This window comes from Bombina bombina, chromosome 3, assembly GCF_027579735.1.
Source record: "Bombina bombina isolate aBomBom1 chromosome 3, aBomBom1.pri, whole genome shotgun sequence".
NCBI classification, from domain to species: Eukaryota; Metazoa; Chordata; class Amphibia; order Anura; family Bombinatoridae; genus Bombina; species Bombina bombina.
In genome coordinates, this window is record NC_069501.1 from 669,153,969 (window position 1) to 669,175,343 (window position 21,375).

The following is a 21,375-nucleotide window of genomic DNA, read 5'->3' on the forward strand; positions in this document are numbered from 1 at the left end:
GAATACTGCATTATGGTGCTGTATGTGTAAAATAACAGTAATGTCTAAATAAACATGTAGTCTGGCAACATAATTATATTTACAGATGCGCTTTTATAAGAATGCATTTAATTAGTGATAATAACAATGTTTCCCAAGTGCTAATAGTATTTGATATGGGTTTTTATGTAACTAAAAGGGAAAGTAAAATCAAAATGAAACTTTTATGATTCAGATAGAGCATGTGACTTTAAACAACTTTCCAATTGACTTCTATTATCAAGTTTGCTTTGTTGTCCTGGTATTCTTTGTTGAAGATGTAGATAGGCTGATAGGAGCTTAGGAGTGTGCACGTGTCTATAGCAGTCTATGGTAGCATTGTTTTAACTATGTATAAAATTACTGTAAACAATGTTGCAAACACTGCTGTCAGATGGTTTAAGACACGTGCAGGCCCCTGAGCACACCTAGGATTTTTCTTTAACAAAGGATACCAAGAAAAGCAAAATTGATAATAGAAGAAAATTGGAAAATTGTTTAAAATATCATCCTCTATCCAATCAATTTAAAAAAAAAAAATTACTGTCCCTTTAAGGTTTAGATTATATTCTGTTTAATTTTTTTTTTTTTTACTAAAAAAATAATTTATAAGGATTTTTTGTAGATGCATTTAGTAATAAACGTGTATAGAACATACCCTCTAATGCTAAACAGATAATTGCTTATTCACAGACTAATTGATGTTATGTTTTACCTTGGCAATTCTCGATTTTGCAAGCTTATCAACTGTAGCAGTGAACGGGGAAAAACAAAGTCATAAGTCTGGCAAAGGGACAGTAAACTTTGAGACTTTTATATAAAATGTTTAGTTATGGATAATGAATCAATTTTGCAATATATTTTTATTATTTATTTAGCCCCTTTTTATGTAATTTAGCTCTAAAGATTGAGCAATTTCTAAATTAATCCTGTTGATTTCTAAAGGCAAAACCTGCTACATATCTGTCCCTATTTGGATTTATCAGAAAACATTGACAAAATAATGCACTCTATACTTACATTACAACAGTGGCTAGCTGTGTTGTTTTAGGGCTAAAGCCCAGATTGGCTCCTCCAAATAAGGCAAATGGTGGGTGGCTATTAAAAATAAATTGCAGTAAAAAGGATGTTAATTTGTTTTAACAAATGTTAAGACTTGGCTGTTGTGTTATTCTATAATAACACCATAGAAATATATTGTAATTACTGTCCCTTTAAGTGATCTATGTCCTAGGAAGATAAAAGACTTCTGGAGAGTTATTGATTTATATGCTTCACGTATCCAGTTTCCCTGTTATTAATAGCTTTGTCAAAAGCAGTGACAACCTGCTAACCTTGGCATAGTTAACAACTAGAATAAAGGGCAGAAAATGCTCTGTGTAGTATTGGGGAAACTAAGGGCTAGATTATGAGTAGAGCGCAAATTTGAGCTCCTGCGAGTGTGTTATGTGCACTCAACTTTTTTTACGATTGCGCGCCTAGTTGTACGCGTATTAGTAAAAACGCAGGATTGTATTCCCCTATAGACTTTAATGGAGCCTTGTTTAAAAAAATAAAGAAATAAGTCGCTGGCTTACGCAAGCACGAGCGCAGGATTGCATTGAGATATATGTATGTATTTCTTTCATGTAATTGGCAAGAGTCCATGAGCTAGTGACGTATGGGATATACAATCCTACCAGGAGGGGCAAAGTTTCCCAAACCTCAAAATGCCTACAAATACACCCCTCACCACACCCACAATTTAGTTTTACAAACTTTGCCTCCTATGGAGGTGGTGAAGTAAGTTTGTGCTAAGATTTCTACGTTGACATGCGCTTCTCAGCATTGTTGAAGCCCGATTCCTCTCAGAGTACAGAAAATGTCAGAGGGATGTGAAGGGAGTATCACCTATTAAATGCAATGATTTCCCTAACGGGGGTCTATTTCATTGGTTCTCTGTTATCGGTTGTAGAGATTCATCTCCTACCTCCCTTTTCAGATCGACGATATACTCTCATATACCATTATCTCTACTGATAACCGTTTCAGTACTGGTTTGGCTATCTGCTATATGTGGATGGGTGTCTTTCGGTAAGTATGTTTTTTATTACTTAAGACACCCCAGCTATGGTTTGGCACTTTATGCATTTATATAAAGTTTTAAATATATGTATTGTACTTATATTTGCCATGAGTCAGGTTCATGTATTTCCTCATGCAGACTGTCAGTTTCATATTTGGGGAAAATAAACATTTTAAGAAATATTTTTCTTACCTGGGGTTTAGTCTTTTTTCTAATTGACTACTTTTTTTTTTGCAAATTGCGGGCGGTATTAGGCCCGTGGGTGCGCCAAATGCTAGACTTTATTGCATAATTTTTGGCGCGAGAATTTTTGGCGCGAAAAGTACGTCCGTGATGCAACTTCGTAATTTCCGGCGTCGTAGTTGACGCCTAAAACATACGGTTGCGTCGTTAGTGACGCAAGTGTGTCATTTCCGGTTATTGTTGGCGCCAAAAAAATTTCAGTTACGTTGTGCGTCATACTTGGCGCCAAATTTTTTTCATTAATTTAATACCCCATTGATGTTTGCCTCTTGCCTTTTTCTATGTCAGAGGGCTATGCTATTTGCATTTTTTCCCATTCCTGAAACTGTCATATAAGGTAATTGATAATTTTGCTTTATATATTGTTTTTTTCTTTTACATTTTGCAAGATGTCTCAATCTGATCCTGCCTCAGAAGTATCTGTTGGAACTTTGCTGCCTGACATTGGTTCTACCAAAGCTAAGTGCATTTGTTGTAAGATTGTGGAAATTATTTCTCCGAATGTCATTTGTAATAGTTGTCATGATAAACTTTTACATGCAGATAGTGTGTCCATCAGTAATAGTACATTGCCAGCTGCAGTTCCTTCAACTTCTAATGTACATGATATACCTATGAATTTTAAATAATTTGTTACTGATTCTATTCAGAAGGCTTTGTCTGCATTTCCACCTTCTAATAAACGTAAAAGGTCTTTTAAAACTTCTCATTCAGTTGATGAAATTTCAAATGACCGTCAACATAATAATGTATCCTCCTCTGATGAGGATCTATCTGATTCAGAAGATCCTTCCTCAGATATTGACACTGACAAATCTACTTATTTATTTAAAATAGAGTATATGCGTTTTTTATTAAAAGAAGTGTTAATTACTTTGGATATTGAGGAAACCAGTCCTCTTGATGTTAAGTCTAATAAACGTTTAAATGCTGTTTTTAAACCTCCTGTGGTTACTCCAGGGTTTTTTCCTATTCCTGAGGCTATTTCTAATATGATTTCTAAGGAATGGAATAAGCCAGGTACTTCTTTTATTCCTTCTTCAAGGTTTAAAAAATTGTATCCTTTACCAGCAAATTCTATAGAGTTTTGGGAAAAAGTCCCCAAAGTTGATGGGGCTATTTCTACTCTTGCTAAACGTACCACTATTCCTATGGAAGATAGTACTTCCTTTAAGGATCCTTTAGATAGGAAGCTTGACTCTTATCTAAGGAAAGCCTATTTATATTCAGATCATCTTCTCAGACCTGCAATTTCTTTGGCTGATGTTGCGGCTGCATCAACTTTCTGGTTGGAGAGTTTAGCGCAACAAGAATTGGATTCTGACATTTCTAGCATTATTTGCTTACTGCAATATGCCATTGTGATGCCATTTTTGATATTATCAAAATTGATGTTAGATCCATGTCTTTAGCTATTTTAGCTAGAAACACTTTGTGGCTTAAATCTTGGAATGCTGATATGACATCTAAGTCTAGATTACTATCTCTTTCTTTCAAGGTAATAATTTATTTGGTTCTCAGTTGGATTCTATTATTTCATCTGTTACTGGGGGAAAGGGAGTTTTTCTGCCTCAGGATAAAAAACCTAAGGGTAAATCTAAGGTTTCTAACCATTTTCGTTCCTTTTGTCAGAATAAGGAACAAAAATCTAATCCTTCCCCCAAGGAATCTGTTTCCAATTGGAAGCCTTCTTCAAATTGGAATAAATCCAAGCCATTTAAGAAACCAAAGTCAGCCCCTAAGTCCGCATGAAGGTGCAATCCTCATTCCAGCTCAGCTGGTAGGGGGCAGATTAAGGTTTTTCAAGGATATTTGGATAAATTCTGTCCAAAATCAGTGGATTCAGAGCATTGTCTCTCAAGGGTATCGAATAGGATTCAGAGTAAGACCTCCTGCGAGAAGATTTTTTTCTCTCACATATCCCAACAAATCCAGTAAAAGCTCCGGCTTTCCTGAAGTGTGTTTCAGACCTGGAGTCTTCAGGGGTAATCATGCCAGTTCCTTTTCAGGAACAAGGTCTGGGGTTTTATTCAAATCTATTAATTGTCCCAAAGAAGGAAAATTCATTCAGACCAGTTCTGGATCTGAAATTTTGAATCGTTATGTAAGAGTACCAACTTTCAAGATGGTGACTATAAGGACTATTCTGCCTTTTGTTCAGCAAGGACATTATATGTCTACAATAGACTTGCAGGATACTTACCTTCATATTCTGATTCATCCAGAACATTATCAGTTCCTGAGATTCTCTTTTCTAGACAAGCATTACCAATTTGTTGCTCTTCCATTTGGCCTAGCAACAGCTCCAAGAATCTTTTCGAAGGTTCTAGGTGCCCTACTCTCTGTAATCAGAGAGCAGGGTATTGCGGTGTTTCCTTATTTGGACGATATCTTGGTACTAGCTCAGTCTTTACATTCTGCAGAATCTCACATGAATCAACTAGTGTTGTTTCTTCAAAAACATGGTTGGAGGATCAATTTACCAAAAATTTTCTTGATTCCTCAGACAAGGGTCACCTTTTTAGGTTTCCGGATAGATTCAGTGTCCATGACTCTGTCTCTAACAGACAAGAGACGTTTGAAATTGGTTGCAGCCTGTCGGCACCTTCAGTCTCAGTCATTCCCTTCAGTGGCTATGTGCATGGAAGTTTTAGGCCTCATGACTGCAGCATCGGACGCAATTCCTTTTGCTCGTTTTCACATGAGACCTCTTCAGCTTTTTCTATGCTGAATCAATGGTGCAGGGATTATACAAAGATATCACAGTTAATATCCTTAAATCCCAATGTTCGACACTCTGTGACGTGGTGGTTAAATCACCAGCATTTAGTTTAAGGGGCTTCGTTTGTTTGGCCAACCTGGACTATGATCACTACAGACGCAAGTCTTTCAGGTTGGGGAGCTGTTTGGGGATCTCTGACAGCACAAGGGGTTTGGAAATCTCAAGAGGCGAGATTACCAATCAATATTTTAGAACTCCGTGCAATTCTCAGAGCTCTTCAGTTTTGGCCTCTGTTGAAGAGAGAACCGTTAATTTGCTTTCAGACAGACAATGTCACAACTGTGGCATATGTCAATCATCAGGGTGGGACTCACAGCCCCCAAGCTATGAAAGAAGTATCTTAGATACTTGCTTGGGCGGAATCCAGCTCCTGTCTAATCTCTGCGGTGCATATCCCAGGTGTAGACAATTGGGAGGCGGATTATCTCAGCTGTCAGACTTTACATCCCGGGGAATGGCCTCTCCATCCAGATGTGTTTTCTCAGATTGTTCAGATGTGGGGTCTTCCGGAGATAGATCTCATGGCCTCTCATCTAAACAAGAAACTTCCCAGATACCTGTCCAGGTCCAGGGATGTTCAGGCAGAAGCAGTGGATGCGCTGACACTTCATTGGTGTTATAATCCTACTTACATTTTTCCGCCTCTAGTTCTTCTTCCAAGAGTGATCTCCAAAATCATCATGGAACAATCGTTTGTGTTGCTGGTGGCTCCAGCATGGCCACACAGGTTTTGGTATGCAGATCTTGTTCGGATGTCCAGTTGCCAACCTTGGCCACTTCCGTTAAGGCCGGACCCACTGTCTCAAGGTCCGTTTTTCCATCAGGATCTCAAATCATTATATTTGAAGGTATGGAAATTGAACGCTTAGTACTAAGTCATAGAGGTTTCTCTGACTCAGTGATTAATACTATGTTACAAGCTTGTAAATATGTTTCTAGAAAGATTTATTATTGGGTTTGGAAGACCTACATTTCATGGTGTTCTTCTCATAAATTCTCTTGGCATTCTTTTAGAATCCCTAGAATTTTACAGTTTCTTCAGGTTGGTTTGGATAAGGGTTTGTCTGCAAGTTCCTTGAGGGGACACATCTCTGCTCTTTCTGTTTTATTTCATAGAAAGATTGATACACTTCCTGATATTCACTGTTTTGTACGTGCTTTAGTTCGTATTAAGCCCGTAATTAAATCAATTTCTCCTCAGAGTCTTAATTTGGTTTTGAAGGCATTACAGGCTCCTCCATTTGAGCCTATGCATTCTTTGGACATTAAACTACTTTCTTGGAAAGTGTTGTTCCTTTTGGCTATCTCTTCTGCTAGAAGAGTTTCTGAGCTATCTGCTCTTTCTTGTGAGTCTCCTTTTATGATTTTTCATCAGGATAAGGCGGTTTTGCGGACTTCATTTCAAGTTTTACCTAAGGTTGTGAATTCTAACAACATAAGTAGAGAAATGGTTGTCCCTTCCTTGTGTCCTAATCCTAAGAACTCTTTGGAAAGATCCTTACATTCTTTGGATGTGGTAAGAGCTTTGAAATATTATGTTGAAGCTACTAAAGATTTCAGGAAGACTTCCAGTCTATTTGTTTTATTTTCTGGTCCTAGAAAAGGTCAGAAGGCTTCTGCTATTTCCTTGGCTTCTTGGTTAAAGCTTTTGATTCATCAAGCTTATTTGTAGTCGGGTAAGACCCCGCCTCAGAGAATTACAGCTCATTCTACTAGATCAGTCTCCACTTCGTGGGCTTTTAAGAATGAAGCTTCAGTTGATCAGATTTGCAAAGCGGCAACTTGGTCCTTTTTGCATACATTTACTAAATTCTACCGTTTTTTATGTATTTGCTTCTTCAGAAGCAGTTTTTGGTAGAAAAGTTCTTCAGGCAGCTGTTTCAGTTTGATTCTTCTGCTGATGTTTTAAGTTTTTCTTGTCATTTAAATATTAAACTTATATTTTGGGTTGTGGATTATTTTTTCAGCGGAAAATGGCTGTTTTTATTTTTATCTCTCCCTCTCTAGTGACTCTTGCGTGGAGTTCCACTTCTTGGGTATTGCTATCCCATACGTCACTAGCTCATGGACTCTTGCCAATTACATGAAAGAAAACATAATTTATGTAAGAACTTACCTGATAAATTCATTTCTTTCATATTGGCAAGAGTCCATGAGGCCCACCCTTTTTATGGTGATTATGATTTTTTGTATAAAGCACAATTATTTCCAAATTCCTTTGTTGATGCTTTTTACTCCTTTCTTTATCACCCCACTACTTGACTATTTGTTTAAATGAATTGTGGGTGTGGTGAGGGGTGTATTTAGGCATTTTGAGGTTTGGGAAACTTTTCCCCTCCTGGTAGGATTGTATATCCCATACGTCACTAGCTCATGGACTCTTGCCAATATGAAAGAAATTAATTTATCAGGTAAGTTCTTACATAAATTATCTTTTCTATACATATGTATATCTGTATTTATATGTGTATATATGTATGTAAATATATATATATATATATATATATATATATATATATATATATATATATATATATACACAAATAAATACATACAGTATGTCAAGGCTCAAAATTTCCACTAGCCATTGAGTGAGTGAGTGGAAACTTAACAGTGGGGTCTGAAAGTTAGTGAGTGAATGTCTACAAATATTATCTAAAGGAATATTATATATCTATGAAAAGGCAAGGATATGTTATTCCTCTAGGGCTATAGGGACCCCATTAGTGCTTAGACTGTTACATCTGAGAGGGTAAACAAGGGCAGAGAGAGATTGGAGAAAAAAATTGGAGAAAGTGGAGAAAAAGATAACGTTAAGAAAGAGTGGAGAGAAAAAAAAAGTAGAGAGAGAGGAGAAAGAGTATAAAGAGAAGATATGGCCTGAGAGGGACGGAGGGAGTAAAAAGAGAAATTGAAGAGAGGAGGGAGTGGAGAAAGATAGATGAGAGATGATAATTATAAAACAAATTTTCCAGGTCTGCTATGACCTCACATTAATGTCAACACTTTCTGCTTTCTCCCAGTTCATCATATTCCTTTTTCTGTCCAGCTGTTGTCATCCCCAGAACTCTAGTTGATGTTGCTAACTGCTATGTAATATTTTTTGTTAATTTATTACTGAATCTAGCATTATTTAATTTATGGTATAAAACAAAAAGAATATTAAAACATTACTGCACATTTGCTAAGCATATGCAAGGGGGGGGGGTTATTGGGTGTGGTGTGAGTGGGATCAAAAGTGGTGAGTATCATTTTGGGCTGGCTACTAGCTTAGGGCTTAAATTTTGATCCCTGCATGTATACATATGTATAGAAATGAATGCATATATATTAATAGACATACATATATTTATAAAGGAAACAATGTACAGATATTGTAAAAACAACAATCTGTTACAAATGAACTGAGAACTAATACTCTCCTTATGGTTAGTCCGCTGCCTTCTTTCAGTCTCTCCCCAGGGACTGTGGTTAAGGTAGAATTTCAGTGGTAGATGGCGCAGATCTTTGATTAAACTCCGGCTGAATGTATAGTAATCCGTCTGATGACAAAAAGAAAAGGTATGAAAAAGCCAATTAATAAGAGTGCAATATACTCACTCCATAAGTTGCATGATATCTGTTTGTCTGGAGTATGCCACACAGATGTCTAGTAGCAGTGATCCACAGACGTCTTGTAACAATAGTGGTTTAACAAACTGAGAGCAAGAAGAAAAACTTCAGTGAAAAATATGTAGAATCTGTTATAATTAAATAAGTAGTAACTTACTCCCTCAAAATTGGACTTCCGGCGATGTCACAGCAAAGGAACAAAAAGATATTCCAATATAGATAAAAATGATTTATTAGCTCAACGCGTTTCAACGTATGCAAACGTCTTTTTCAAGAGCAAATATAAAACAGGTAAAAACAGTTGAGAGATTTGTTAAGATATGACAATTATGGCCGGTTTAAATACAGGTGATCTATGTTCCAACTTCCTGTGTTAAACAGGAAATTGGACTCACAAATAGTTAAACGGCAAACATCTGATATAACTCGTATTCATCCCTAACAAAATGTATACATAATTACAAAGTTGAATTTCCAATTATGCCGCTAAATAGGTTTTAAATTTCGGTGTAATGTCAAATGGTTAGGTGTGAATATATGTATCAACCAATGAAAATATGGATTGTTATATGATAGCCAATGAGGGAGTTCACAATGAATAATCCTCAATCAAGTAGTATTGTGCAAATAGTTCCATTTCAGGTCCGCTTTTGTCACATGATGTTACGGACCTATCAGGAGGGAAGAACATCAGAAATTTAACTATTTCTGAGTCCAATTTCCTGTTTAACACATGAAGTTGGAACATAGATCACCTGTATTTAAACCGGCCATAATTGTCACAGCTTACAAATCTTTCAACTGTTTTTACCTGTTTTATATTTGCTCTTGAAAAAGACGTTTGCATACGTTGAAACGCGTTGAGCTAATAAATATTTTTTATCTATATTGGAATATCTTTTTTGTTCCTTTGCTGTGACATCGCCGGAAGTCCAATTTTGATGGAGTAAGTTACTACTTATTTAATTATAACAGATTCTACATATTTTTCACTGGAGTTTTTCTTCTTGCTCTCAGTTTGTTAAACCACGATTGTTACAAGACATCTGTGGATCACTGCTACTATACATCTGTGTGGCATACTCCAGACAAGCGGATATCATGCAACTTATGGAGTGAGTATATTGCACTCTTATTAATTGACTTTTACATACACACCAAGCCCTTTTCTCTTTCTCATCAGACGGATTACTATACATTCAGCCTGAGTTTAATATCAAAGATCTGCGCCATCTACCACTGAAATTATACATATATTTATACATGTGTTCCTATGGATCCCTATGTAAAATCACTTCTGGTCCGTTTTTGTTCTAACACCTGACATCTCATATTTTTGTGCCCTAATAACGTTTTAATGCCAAATTTTTATGCAATAAATTTTATCAGACAGCGTTAATATGAATGTAACTGTACTGTTACATGTATTTTTGATGTGTTTTGTGCAACTTGTTTGTCGAGCGTAAGTTAACCAGAGTTCCAAAAGTCGTACTAACTCAATGAGCGTAAATTGTAAATGCCCTCTCGCATTTACTTTCAACTTGTAATATGAATGTTCTATTACGTGTGCCCAAAAGGGCTCAAACTTACGCGTTCATTTGCACGCTAAAAATAGTGCGCCACACCCAATCTTGCCCTAACTAAACCCAGAGAAAAAATCTAAAATTTTCTTGTGTTCTTTGCATCCTTTTCAAAGTGAAAAATATGTGGCCCTTTTAACAAATAATCAAAGGAACAAATGATGATGCAGCAAAAAAATGAGTTCTTTCATTCATGCGATTAAAACCAGCTTTTCTGCAGACGAGAAAGGGTTCAAAAGTATATATTCAATTACAATATCCAGCAATTTCATTGTCAGTTGATTGATTTCTATGTCAGCCAAACAAGTCTGTAAGCTTCACTTTTGTTCTTGGACAATCCTGATCCCCCCCGCCAAAAAAATGTTTTAATAAAGAAATTATATTTTCTTTTACAAAGATATGACGAGTCCACGGATTTCATCCTTACTTGTGGGATATTAACCTCCTGCTAACAGGAAGTGGCAAAGAGCACCACAGCAGAGCTGTATATATAGCCCCTCCCCTTCCCCTCCACCCCCAGTCATTCTCTTTGCCTGTGTTATACTAGGAAGACGTGGTAAAGTGAGGTGTTAGTTTTAGTATATTCAATCAAGAAGTTTTTAATTTTAAATGGTACCGTGTGTACTATTTTCCTCAGGGGGATATGGAAGAAGATTTCTGCCCTGAGGTTTGATGATCTTAGCATTTGTAACTAAGATCCACGCTGGTTCCCACAAGATTTCTGAAGGTAACCATGAGACATCTTTAATGTGGAGACCGCTTTCATGCTACAAGCAGCATTAAGGTATGTGCAGCCTTTTTTTCTGAGGAGACTTGGTGTATCAGAACTGGCTGGCATTATTTCCCTGTATGGGAATGGGGTAAGCAGTAAAATCTATTTTAATAAGAGGGGTGTTACTGGAGTCCCTATTTTATATTTATCATTAGTTGATATTTGGGCATTATGTGACATGGGAGACAATATAAAAAACAATGTTTTATGTTTTTTATTTTTGGCACTTAAAACTTATTGGTTTTATGCATGAGGGTTATATTGTGTGTGTATTTTTACTTTAGTGCAAAACTGCATTTCCATGCAGTGTTGTTTGGGCCTACTCCAACTTTTGACCTTAAGGGGCGGAGCCTATTTTGGCGCAATTTCTTCAGACTTAGCAGCAGCAAACAGTAACTCGGTGGCTCCTGGACTGTGTAGCTGGTCTGAAGGATTTTAAACTTGATTCAAAGTACCCTGGGGGCAGGTAGGCGCCACAGCAGAGCTGTGGCAAGGTGCAGAGTGTCTTTTTATCTATCTTTTGACTACATGTTGATATAAGTACTTCTAAAGCCTTATTTCTGCCCTTGCTTCTGGGTGCAGTAATTTTTGGATTAACCAACGATATTAAGTTAAATTTGGGAATAATTTAACGTTTTTTTGTGCATTTTGGAAAAATTGTTCACTTTTTCTTTTCTTAAAGGCACAGTACAGGTTTTTTCTAATGTTTATTTTATACTATAAATAAGTGTTTAAACGACTTTTGTGGTATTACTAGTCAGTTCAACATGCCTGACATTGAGGTTTCTCACTGTTCTATGTGTTTAGAAGCTATTGTGCAACCCCCTCTAGCATTGTGTAACTTTTGTACTGAAAGGGCTTTACAATGTAAAAAGCATATTTTAATAAAGTAAGTGTGCCTAGGGATTATTCTCAGTCTGAAGAGAATCAGGATAGGCCATCCAATTCTCCCCAAGTGTCACAACCTTTTATGCCCACACAAGCGACGCCTAGTACTTCTAGTGCGTCTAATTCCTTTAATCTGCAGGAGATGGCTGCAGTTATGTCAACTACCCTTACAGAGGTATTGTCTAAATTACCAGTGTTGCAGGGTAAACACAGTAGGTCAAGTATTAATGTAAATACTGAATCCTCTGATTCTTTATTAGCTATTTCCGATGTTCCCTCACAGTGCTCTGAGTTGGGGATTAGGGAATTACTGTCTGAGGGTGAAATTTCTGATTCAGGGAATGTTTTTCCTTAGACAGATTCGGATGCTATGTCATTTAAATTTAAGCTTGAACACCTCTGCCTGTTGCTTAGGGATTCCTCCAGAGAAATTGTGTGAAATGGATAAATATTTGGAAGTTCCTACTTACACTGATGTTTTTCCGGTTCCTAAGAGAATTTTGGAAATTATTAGTAAGGAATGGGATAGACCAGGTATACCGTTTTCTCCCTCTCCTAATTTTAAGAAAATGTTTCCTATATCAGATACCATTCAGGACTCATGGCAAGCAGTCCCTAAGGTAGAGGGAGATATATCTTCCCTAGCTAAGCGTACTACTATACCCATTGAGGATAGTTGTGCTTTCAAGGATCCTATGGATAAGAAATTAGAGGGTCTACTAAAGAAATTATTTGTTAATCAGGGATTTCTTTTACAACCTACGGCTTGCATTCTTCCAGTAACTACTGCAGCAGCTTTTTGGTTTGAGGCTCTAGAAGAGTCTCTTAAAGGGACAGTATACTGTAAAATAGTTTTTCCCTTAATGTGTTTACAATTGTTTTTTTACCAACTGCAGAGTAAAAAATGTATGAAAATTAGCTTTTTAAGGTTTATTTCTGTATATTAAAGCTCTGATTTTGTGTTTTGAAGCCACAGCCTAATAAAATAGGTTGAGCTTGTAGGTATAATCAGATCTCATTACTGTATCACATTGTGCACATATACCTGCTTCTTTATCTTATATCTGTCCTTAAAACAATCACTAATACTTTGAGAGAACAATGGAAAATCAACATTTTATTACCTTATCTCTGCTTTATCAGACTGGGAGTGTAATTTCTTCTGCTGGCTGTGTTTACAAAGCTTATCTATAGCTGGTACGCGCGGCCACAAACTTTCAGAATAGGTGGGGATACCACATGCTAAATTAACGATTTCAAATGCCAATATAAGGGTAAAGGAGCTACTTGTAAACAATTAAATACACTCCAGCAGGTAAAGTGGATCATTGGGAACAAATTAAAGGGGAGAAAATTTTTGAGTAAACTGTCCCTTTAAGGTTGAGACTCCATTAGCTGACATAGATAGAATTAAGGCTCTTAAGCTAGCTAATTCTTTTATTACTGATGCCGCTTTTCAAATTGCTAAATTAGCGGCAAAAATGCAGGATTTGCTATTTCAGCACGTAGAGCATTGTGGCTCAAATCTTGGTCTGCTGATGTGTCATCAAAACATAAGCTTTTAGCTATTCCCTTAAAAGGTAAGACCCTTTTTGGGCCAGAATTGAAGGAGATCATTTCTGATATTACACGCTGTGTAAAAGACCTTTTTACTATGGGAGTAATCTTTCCTGTTCCAAAATTGGAACAGGGACAGGGGTTTTACTCAAACCTATTTGTGGTCCCCAGAAAAGAGGGAACGTTCAGACCCATTTTGGACCTCAAGTGTCTAAACAAATTTCTAAGAGTTCCATCATTCAAGATGGAGACAATTCAAATGATTTTGCCTTCTTGAACAAACATTATCAGTTTGTGGCTCTTCCTTTTGGGTTGGCCACAGCACCCAGAATCTTCACAACGGTTCTAGGGTCTCTTTTGGCGGTTCTCAGACCGCAAGGGATAGCGGTGGCACCTTATCTGGACGATATTCTGATTCAGGCGTCAACATATCATCTGACAAAATCTCACAACGACACAGTGTTGTCTTTTCTGAGAACTCACGGCTGGAAGGTGAACATAGAGAAGAGTTCACTTGTTCCACAGACAAGGGTTCCTTTTCTGGGAACTCTGATAGACTCGGTAGCCATGAAAGTATTTCTGACGGAGGTCAGAAAATCAAAGATTTTGAATTCTTGCCGAGCACTTCAGTCCATTCCTCGGCCATCAGTGGCTCAGTGTATGGAGGTAATCGGATTAATGGTAGCGGCAATGGACATCGTTCCGTTTGCTCGCTTTCATCTCAAACCACTGCAACTGTGCATGCTCGGTCAGTGGAATGTGGATTATGCGTATTTTCTCCAAAGCTAATTCTGGATAAAGAGACCAGAAACTCTCTTCTTTGGTGGTTTTCGCCAGATCATCTGTCCCAGGGGACTTGTTTCCGCAGACCCTTGTGGGTGATAGTCACAACAGATGCCAGCCTTCTGGGCTGGGGTGCAGTTTGGAACTCCCTGAAGGCTCAGGGTGTTTGGACTCAGGTGGAGTCTCTACTTCCAATCAATATTCTGGAACTGAGAGCAATATTCAATGCGCTTCAGGCGTGGCCTTCGGCCAAATTCATCAGATTCCAGTCGGACAACATAACGACTGTGGCATATGTCAATCATCAGGGGGGAACAAGGAGTTCCTTAGCGATGATAGAAGTATCCAAGATAATCAGTTGGGCAGAGGCCCACTCTTGCATCTGTCAGCGATCTACATCCCAGGGGTAGAGAACTGGGAAGCAGATTTTCTAAGTCGACAGACTTTTCATCTGGGGGAGTGGGAACTTCACCCGGAGGTATTTGCCTCATTGATTCTCAGATGGGGCAGACCGGAATTGGTTTTGATGGCATCTCGTCAGAATGCCAAGCTTCCAAGATACAGATCCCGGTCAAGGGATCCTCAGGCCGAACTGATAGATGCCTTGGCAGTACCTTGGTTGTTTAGCCTAGCTTATATGTTTCCGCCGTTTCCTCTCCTCCCACGCGTGATTGCTCGAATCAAACGGGAGAGAGCTTCAGTGATCCTGATAGCGCCTGCGTGGCTACACAGGACTTGGTATGCGGATCTAGTGGACATGTCCTCTCTGCCACCGTGGAAACTTGCGTTGAGACAGGACCTTCTCATTCAAGGTCCTTTCCAACATCCAAATCTAATTTCTCTGCAACTGACTGCGTGGAGATTGAACGCTTGATTTTATCGAAGCGAGGATTCTCTGATTCAGTTATCAATACTTTGATACAGGCTAGAAAGCCTGTCACTAGAAAAATCTATCATAAGATATGGCGTAAATATCTTTTTGGTGTGAATCCAAGGGTTACTCATAGAGTAAAGTTAGGATTCCTAGGATTTTGTCTTTTCTCCAAGAAGGATTGGAGAAAGGGTTATCAGCAAGTTCCTTAAAGGGACAAATTTCAGCTTTGTCAATTCTGTTTCACAAACGTTTGGCAAATGTATCAGATGTTCAGTCTTTTTGTCAGGCTCTATCTAGAATTAAGCCTGTATTTAGACCTATTACTCCTCCCTGGAGTTTGAATTTAGTTCTTCGAGTTCTGCAAGGGGTTCCGTTTGAACCTATGGATTCGCCTTATCTCATATTTCATTCTGATAAGGTGGTTTTTACGTACCAAACCTGGGTTCCTTCCTACGGTTGTTTCGAATAAGAATGTTAATCAGGAAATTGTTGTTCCTTCCTTGTGTCCTAATCCTTCTTCTAAGAAGGAGCGTCTGTTACATAACTTGGACGTGGTCCGTGCCTTAAAGTTTTATTTACAGGCAACTAAGGATTTCCGTCAATCATCTTCATTATTCATTGTTTATTCTGGAAAGCGTAGGGGTCAGAAAGCTACGGCCACCTCTCTTTCTTTTTGGCTGAGAAGTATCATCCGCCTGGCATATGAGACTGCTGGACAGCAGCCTCCTGAAAGACTTATGGATCATTCTTCTAGGGCTGTGACTTCCACATGGGCTTTTAAAAACGATGCATCTGTGGAACAGATTTGTAAGGCTGCGACTTGGTCGTCCCTTCACACTTTTTCCAAATTTTCCAAATTTTATACTTTTGTTTCTTCTGAGGCTATCTTTGGGAGAAAGGTTCTTCAAGCAGTGGTGCCTTCCATTTAGGTTCCTGTCTTGTCCCTCCCTTTCATTTGTGTTCTATTGCTTTGGTATTGGTTTCCCACAAGTAAGGATGAAATCCGTGGACTCGTCATATCTTTGTAAAAGAAAACTAAATTTATGCTTACCTGATAAATTACTTTCTTTTACGATATGACGAGTCCACGGCCCACCCTGTTCTTTTTAAGACAGTTTTTCTTTATATTTTTTGTAAACTTCAGTCACCTCTGCACTTTTTTAGCCTTTCCTTTTTCTCTTCCTATACCTTCAGCCGAATGACTGAGGGTGGAGGGGAAGGGGAGGGGCTATATACAGCTCTGCTGTGGTGCTCTTTGCCACTTTCTGTTAGCAGGAGGTTAATATCCCACAAGTCATCCGTGGACTCCTCATATCGTAAAAGAAAGTAATTTATCAGTTAAGCATAAATTTAGTTTTTATGCTACTGCCAGCTTGTAGCAGAAGTATTAGCTGCTACTAATGATTAAATGGAAAATGAACCAGTAATAAATTAGTAAAAAAGAATTTGTTAAATCAAAGTAAACATAAAAAGAAACATATTGTGATAAAAAACAGCAAACAACTTACTTGTTTTCTTGCTAAATGAGCACATTGAAACGGTCAGTGTAGCTGCTGCCTTCAGCTAGATGAGGGAGCTGACATTACAGAACTGAAGTTCACTTGTCACATATTTTTTTTGCGGCAAAAGTCCTCTACTCAGAAAGAAACTGATTACAGCTATTGTAGATGTTTCCTAGCAACCACTTCAAAGGCAAAGCTATCTTACATAGGAAATAATTACAGTAACTATAATAATTATTAATAATTATTATTAATATTCTTTTCAATATTTTATATTTAGTATTTATGTAACCTGCCTTAAGATAACCAATTCTTCATGTGCGCTAACCTGACACTGCGTTTTAGACCTAAAGCGTGTTAAGCATATTTCTTTCCTATGGCATGGAGAGACCACGATTCATTCCAATTACTAGTGAGATATTCACTCCTGGCCAGGAGGAGGCAAAGAGCAGCCCATCAGAGCTGTTAAAGGGACATAATACTCATATGCTAAATCACTTGAAACTGATGCAGTATAACTGTAAAAAGCTGACAGGAAAATATCACCTGAGCATCTCTATGTAAAAAAGAAAGATATTTTACCTCACAATTTCCTCAGCTCAGCAGAGTAAGTTCTGTGTAAAAAGGTATACTCAGCTGCAGCCCAGCTGAAGGTAAAAAAAATGAAGAAATGAACAGCAGTCAATTAGCATCAGCAGTGCTAAGGTCATGAACTCTTTTACTGTGATCTCATGAGATTTGACTTAACTCTCATGAGATTTCATTGTAAACTTCCTTACACTGAATGGGGAAATAACATGAGAGTGCACGAGGCTCAACCCTTCTGCTGTCTCGGGACAGACATACTGATATGCTGCTTAGAAGTCCTTTACAATGGGATGTGGCTACTTAGAAACTTTTGAGGTAAAATATCTTTCTTTTTTACATAGAGATGTTCAGGTGATATTTTCTAGTCAGCTATTAACAGCTATGCTGCATCACTTTCAAGTGTTTAAACATTTGGGTATTATGGCCCTTTAAGTATCACTTCCCTTACCCATAACCCCCAGTCATTCTCTTTGCCTTGATCACAGGAGGATGGCGAAGGTGTCTGAAGATTTTAATCCTTTTAATGGGTACTTTTTCCTGCAAGCAAGGATTGGGGCAATGCTGTGTCCATGTCAATCTCTTTAGTAAGAGTAATGGTGGCTTTTAACTGTTGGAAGACGGTGAATTAGTTCTTGCTTACCTTCCAACAATTATGCTTACCCCTCTTTTGAAAACCAGGGTTGGTTACTCTGTTTTTTTCTTTATCTCCAGGTCCCTTTCAGAGGTTTTCTGAGTCTGTCAAACTTGAGATAGTGGCTGACCTGGGGCTGCTGAGAAAGCTGCAAGATCGGTAAGTCCCTGAATCCCTTATCCCTCAATGGCTTGTGGTCTAAGTGAGGGGGGCTTAAGGCTAAGGGGGGACTTTTGCCACTTTTGCTCTAAAAATACCTCAGTGGGGGCAGGCATAATTGGGAAAGGTGTTATGAAGCTTTTAGGTTAAAGCTTCTGCATGCCTGTTAGTTTACTTTGCTCCTCTGTTTGGGAAGACCCGATGGGGGCATGACTCCTAGTTCGTCTATCTATGACAAGGCAACTAACTAAAGCCTCCTGGTTTACTAAATCCTCACAATTGGCATGTGAGTTTTGCTTCAATCCACAGGGTCTGAGTCGCCCCACTGTATTATGGTTTATTTTGACTTGGTGTTTGAGCACAGCGTTACCTGAGTGCTCTAATCACTTCAGTGGCAATGATTTTATGGACATGACATTGTGACATTAATCGGGCATGACTCATTTCTTTATTTCAAAGGACATGTGTCAAATTGGGAGTGCCGCATGCTGTTTCTGTGCCGACCCTCTGAGCTCCATCATTAGTTTGCTGGGGACAGAGGTAATAGCTGTTTACATCTTGGGTTATTAACTGAGACAGTTTAGTCTTATGGCCCTTGATTGTGGTGATGATCGCTTTATGGGATCGCTGTTTTTTAGGGTTGTGATTGTTTGTATCCCTGTACAGTAAAGATGGCGCTATTTTGATCTTATACGTTGCGCTATGTCTTTTCCCGCCACGACAGTGACTTTTGGCACAATTTGCTTCCTACCGTTGCAAGACTGATCTCAGCATATTGAGCTAGATGCCTTGTCTCTCGTGTGTCGGTAGATTTTATTTTCAGAGGCGCAACAGAACCGTGAGTTCTTCTGTATTTATTTTTCACTTTAAGGTGAATTTGAGGCGCCATAGTCCATAATTTTTTTTTCTCCTTTTTTTCTTGGTAAAGGATTTAGGCCTAGATTTGGAGTTCGGCGGTAAAAGGGCTGTTAACGCTCCGCGGGCTTTTTTCTGGCCGCACCATAAAATTAACTCTGGTATCGAGAGTTCAAACAAATGCTGCGTTAGGCTCCAAAAAAGGAGCGTAGAGAATTTTTACCGCAAATGCAACTCTCGATACCAGAGTTGCTTACGGACGCGGCCGGCCTCAAAAACGTGCTCGTGCACGATTCTCCCATAGGAAACAATGGGACTGTTTGAGCTGAAAAAAAACCTAACACCTGCAAAAAAGCAGCGTTCAGCTCCTAACGCAGCCCCATTGTTTCCTATGGGGAAACACTTCCTACGTCTGCACCTAACACTCTAACATGTACCCCGAGTCTAAACACCCCTACCCTTACACTTATTAACCCCTAATCTGCCGCCCCCGCTATCGCTGACCCCTGCATATTTTTTTTAACCCCTAATCTGCCGCTCCGTAAACCGCCGCAACCTACGTTCTCCCTATGTACCCCTAATCTGCTGCCCCTAACACCGCCGACCCCTATATTATATTTATTAACCCCTAACCTGCCCCCCACAACGTCGCCGACACCTGCCTACACTTATTAACCCCTAATCTGCCGAGCGGACCTGAGCGCTACTATAATAAAGTTATTAACCCCTAATCCGCCTCACTAACCCTATCATAAATAGTATTAACCCCTAATCTGCCCTCCCTAACATCGCCGACACCTAACCTCAATTATTAACCCCTAATCTTCCGATCGGAGCTCACCGCTATTCTAATAAATGGATTAACCCCTAAAGCTAAGTCTAACCCTAACACTAACACCCCCCTAAGTTAAATATAATATTTATCTAACGAAATAAATTAACTCTTATTAAATAACTTATTCCTATTTAAAGCTAAATACTTACCTGTAAAATAAACCCTAATATAGCTACAATATAAATTATAATTATATTATAGCTATTTTAGGATTAATATTTATTTTACAGGCAACTTTGTAATTATTTTAACCAGGTACAATAGCTATTAAATAGTTAAGAACTATTTAATAGTTACCTAGTTAAAATAATAACAAATTTACCTGTAAAATAAATCCTAACCTAAGTTATAATTAAACCTAACACTACCCTATCAATAAAATAATTAAATAAACTACCTACAATTACCTACAATTAACCTAACACTACACTATCAATAAATTAATTAAACACAATTCCTACAAATAAATACAATTAAATAAACTAGCTAAAGTACAAAAAATAAAAAAGAACTAAGTTACAAAAAATAATAAAATATTTACAAACATAAGAAAAATCTTACAATTTTAAACTAATTACACCTACTCTAAGCCCCCTAATAAAATAACAAAGCCCCCCAAAATAAAAAATTCCCTACCCTATTCTAAATTAAAAAAGTTACAAGCTCTTTTACCTTACCAGCCCTGAACAGGGCCCTTTGCGGGGCATGCCCCAAGAATTTCAGCTCTTTTGCCTGTAAAAAAAAACATACAATACCCCCCCCCCAACATTACAACCCACCACCCACATACCCCTAATCTAACCCAAACCCCCCTTAAATAAACCTAAAACTAAGCCCCTGAAGATCTTCCTACCTTGTCTTAACCATCCAGGTATCACCGATCCGTCCTGGCTCCAAGATCTTCATCCAACCCAAGCGGGGGTTGGCGATCCATAATCCGGTCCAGAAGAGGCTCCAAAGTCTTCCTCCTATCCGGCAAGAAGAGGACATCCGGACCGGCAAACATCTTCTCCAAGCGGCATCTTCGATCTTCTTCCATCCGGAGCGAAGCGGCAGGATCCTGAAGACATCCAGCGCGGAACATCCATCCGGACCGACGACTGAACGACGAATGACTGTTCCTTTAAGGGACGTCATCCAAGATGGCGTCCCTCGAATTCCGATTGGCTGATAGGATTCTATCAGCCAATCGGAATTAAGGTAGGAATTTTCTGATTGGCTGATGGAATCAGCCAATCAGAATCAAGTTCAATCCGATCAGCCAATAGAATGTGAGCTCAATCTGATTGGCTGATTGGATCGGCCAATCGGATTGAACTAGATTCTGATTGGCTGATTCCATCAGCCAATCAGAAAATTCCTACCTTAATTCCGGATGGAAGATCTTCAGGGGCTTAGTGTTAGGTTTATTTAAGGGGGGTTTGGGTTAGATTAGGGGTATGTGGGTGGTGGGTTGTAATGTTGGGGGGGGGTATTGTATTTATTCTTTTACAGGCAAAAGAGCTGAAATTCTTGGGGCATGCCCCGCAAAGGGCCCTGTTCAGGGCTGGTAAGGTAAAAGAGCTTGTAACTTTTTTAATTTAGAATAGGGTAGGGAATTTTTTATTTTGGGGGGCTTTGTTATTTTATTA

General features: G+C 38.5%; 1 protein-coding gene across 1 annotated transcript in view; it reads left to right on the forward strand.

Moving 5' to 3' along the window:
- STYXL1 (serine/threonine/tyrosine interacting like 1) overlaps positions 1-21,375 on the forward strand; it is a 206,971-nt gene that overhangs the window by 51,293 nt on the left and 134,303 nt on the right. The gene's annotated exons all lie outside the window — the stretch shown is intronic.